The following is a 3,971-nucleotide window of genomic DNA, read 5'->3' as shown; positions in this document are numbered from 1 at the left end:
CGATGCTATAGCCTTATCCCTCCACTCTATCCTGACTCACCTCATTTGCCAGGCTGCTGTTCATCGTTTCAGCTCAGCCTTTAATGTGATCATTCCACAGAGGTAGGTGGAGAAGCTGTCCTCATGCGAACTCAACACACCTCTCTGTAACTGGATTCTGGACTTCCTAACAGAAAGACCACAGTTGTATGGATCAGTAGTAGAACATCAAGCACCATCACACTGAGCACTGGCACATCTTAGAGCTGTGTGCTCAGCTGCTCCTGTTCATGCTACTTACCCATGACTGCAATGCCAGATCCAGCTCCAACAGAGTCAAGTTTACAGATGACACGACAGTAGTTAGCCTCATCAGCAACAATGATGAGTCATACTACAGCGAATAGGTGGAAAATCTCGTGTTAGGGAGCAATAATGACAACCTGAGTCTCAACATTGTCAAGACAAAGGAGATGATTGTGGATTTCAGGAGGACTAGGGATGACCACTCTCCACTGCATAACAATAACTCTGTACTGAAGAGAGTAGAGAGCACCATGTTCCTTGGAGTCTGTGGTGATAGAATGCTAGTGATCCTCCTGATCACTAGAGGGATTCAGAGACTATTTTGTTGCAGTTTCGGTTGGATTTAAGATGGATGCCTCCACGTGGTCTTCTGTGCACTTCAGCTGATAAAGCATAGTTGTTTTAAAAGAGCCCAAGATTCTTTATTACAATAAAAGAATCAGCATATGGTTCTAGGAGTGAGAATCAGTCAATAGTGTTACAAGATCAAACCAGCAACCACAAAGAAGGCATATTACACAGTGGTAAAGATGAACAATTACTTTATTAACAAAAATCCACCTTCAAATTTTAATTCAAGATCCCCCCTTTTATAACAATGCCCACTGGTTAGTATGAAATTTCTATAACAGTGTAAAACTAATACATTCCCCAGCCTAAATATAACATATGTAATTAAAATCTAAGTTATATTTCCAACCAGCCCACAGAAAAACTTAGACACAAAACAAACACAAAACACACAAGACTCACAAAACTTCAATCTCAACCGAAGCAAAGATCATAAACAAAATTCAGTTTGTTTGGTAAACTGAAGCCAAAAGATCTTTGAGAGAGAGAGGACAAAATTCGAAGTTGTCTTGTGTTGCTGCAGAGAGAGGAACAATGGGTTGGCCTAGATCCTTCTGGTTGCCTTCGGAATGTTCATCCCTTTTAAAATGCCCAACATTCTAAACTGTCTTCCAGACAATGACTCATGCTCTTGGGCTTCTTCCACTTCACAGCCACTCCCAGTGGTAGTTTGTCTTCCAAGTCCAGAAATTTTTAGATCATTTTCTGCACATGCCCAGTCCATCTCCCACTCTCTCAGCAGTCCACCTTCACCTTGGATCTCGAAGGCAAACTGTCAATTTCCAACACAAAACCACACAACACAGGCCAATGCACAACACAGAACTCTGTAACACCTCCTCTGCTTTAAAAAATTTGGTCCAAAAGAACAATTTTTTTAAAGATTAATGGAAGTATTACATAAATAAAATAAAATAAACACTCCATTTTTTACATTAGATTCATATCTACTGTGATTAGATTCATATCTACTCAGATTAACATCTTGACAAACAATCTGATATTATGTCATCTTACCCCCTATATGTGTGTAATAATTAAATCATACTCATGTAACATTAAGCTCCAGTTCAATAACTGTCTGTTCTTATTTTTCATTTCAGACAGAAAAACTAATGGATTATGATCAGTATATATTATTAATGGTTTTTGAGCAGTACAAATATGCACATCAAAATGTTGTAATGCTAAAACAAGTACTAATAACTCATTCTCAATGGTTGAATAATTTTGATGATGGTCGTTAAATATTTTCGAGAAGTATGAAATAGGATGTTCTACTCCATCACCACCCTTCTTCTGTAACGGTACAGCACCAACCGCTTCGTCACTGGCATCCACGGCTAATGGGAATGGCTTTTCAAAGTTAGGGGACACAAGTGCAGGCTGATGGCATAAAATGGCCTTTAACTTCAGAAATGCTTCCTGGCATGCATCTGACCAGGTAAATTTTTCTTTCTTTCCAAGTAGTTTTGTTAATGAGAGTGCAATTTCTGCAAAGTTTTTACAAAATCTATGATAGTAGCCAATCATACCTAGAAATCTCCGAAGAGCTTTCTTATTACCGGGGATAGGGAACGCAGTGATAGCCAATACTTTCGCTCCAACCAGTGCCACCTGTCCCTGTCCTACCACATAACCCAGATAAATTACAATGGCATGTCCAAACTCACTCTTGTGCAAATTCGCTGTGAGGTGTGCTTCCACTAGTCTCTGAAATAACTGGTCTAATTCAAGCATGTGTTCTTCCCATTTATCAGTACTAATTACTAAATCATCGATATAGGTTCCTGTGTGCTCTAAACCCTGAATTACTGCATTAATCATTCTCTGAAATGTGTCAGGTGCATTTTTCATCCTGAAAGGCATAACCTTATACTCATACAATCCCGAAGGTGTAACAAATGCAGAAATCTCCCTGCCTTTCTCTGTCAAAGGAATACACCAGTATCCTTTTAAGAGATCAAACTTTGTAAGAAAATTAGCCTTCCCCACCTTATCTATACTATCATCTATTCTGGGAATAGGGAACACATCAGTTTTTGTCACCATCTTTACCTTTCGATAATCTATACAAAACCTAATTGAGCCATTTGTCTTAGGCACCAGAACACAGGGTGAACTCCAATTTGAACTTAATTTTCAGATAATGTCATTTTTGAGCATATAATCCACCTCTTGATCCACAATATGCTCTTTTCCTGATTAACTCGGAAAGGACGTTGCTTAATAGGCTTGGCATCACCGACATCCACATCATGACAAACCACAGTAGTTCTTCTTGGAACATCTGGGAATATATCCTTAAATTTCATAAGTAATGTCTTCATTTCTTCCCTTTCTGACTTAGTCAAATGCATTAACTTGGTTTCTAAGTTTTGCAAAACTATGGAATTTTCCAGCCTGGGGCTTATCACTTTCTGTGCTCCATGACCTTCCACAAAACTTATCTCCTCCTTACTTTCCTCTATAACTAGCATCTTGGTTGGAATCCTAGTCTCCTCCTCAGTCATTTTCTCAAAGTAAGGTTTAAACATGTTCACGTGACAGACCTGTGTCTCTCTTCGACGATCAGGCATCTCAATGACATAGGTGACCTGGTTAATTGTTGATTTTACCTTACATGGTCCTGCAAACTGAATTCTCAAGTGTTTGACAGCATTAGAAACAAAACCAATACTTTGTCATCAGGTTTAATGTTCCTAAATTTGGCTTTTAGATCATACTGTATTTTCATTTTTCCCTGAGCAGTTTTTAAATCTTTTCTTGCCAACTCACAAGACTGATATAAACTGTTTTTAAATTTGAAAACATAATCCAACAGATTTGATTGTATATCATTATGTATCCACTGTTCCTTCATCAATAGTAATGGACCCCTGACTTCATTATCAAACACCAACTCAAATGGACTAAAGCCAAGAGACTCCCGAGTTGCCTCTCTGACACCAAACAATAACAAATGGATTCCTTCATCCCAATCCTTTTTATTTTCCACGCAATAAGCCCGCATCATATTTTTCACAGTTAAATGGAACCTTTCCAAGGCCCCTTGACTTTCAGGATGATAGGCAGACGACACAATTTGATGGGCTCCCAATTCATACACCACCTGTTGAAATATTCCAGACATAAAATGACTCCCTTGGTCCAACTGAATTTCCCTTGGTAGGCCAAACAGTGTAAAATATTTTAGCATAGCTTTCACAATCATCTTTGCTTTAATATTTCTCAGGGGAATAGCCTCTGGAAACCTTGGAGCTGTGCACATGAGTGTTAACAAATATTCATTTCCCGCTTTGGTTTTTGGCAATGGGCCAACACAATCCACTATC

At 38.8% G+C, this 3,971-nt stretch overlaps 1 long non-coding RNA gene across 2 annotated transcripts in view; it reads right to left on the bottom strand.

Moving 5' to 3' along the window:
* LOC138762854 (uncharacterized) overlaps positions 1–1,189 on the bottom strand; it is a 37,775-nt gene extending 36,586 nt beyond the window's left edge. Inside the window, exons 1-2 of one of the 2 annotated variants that reach the window (XR_011357209.1) lie at positions 1,039–1,189; positions 41–166 (exon numbers count right to left, since the gene is read on the bottom strand). This is a non-coding gene — a long non-coding RNA (uncharacterized lncRNA). The remainder of the gene's footprint in view (positions 1–40; positions 167–1,038) is intronic. The other variant, XR_011357208.1, reaches the window with a different exon arrangement.
* Between the last annotated feature and the right edge of the window lie 2,782 nt (positions 1,190–3,971).

The sequence above is a fragment of the Narcine bancroftii genome, chromosome 5 (genome assembly GCF_036971445.1).
Source record: "Narcine bancroftii isolate sNarBan1 chromosome 5, sNarBan1.hap1, whole genome shotgun sequence".
NCBI classification, from domain to species: Eukaryota; Metazoa; Chordata; class Chondrichthyes; order Torpediniformes; family Narcinidae; genus Narcine; species Narcine bancroftii.
The sequence above is the reverse complement of the archived record's forward strand: the minus strand, read 5'-3'. Positions and strand labels throughout refer to the sequence as shown.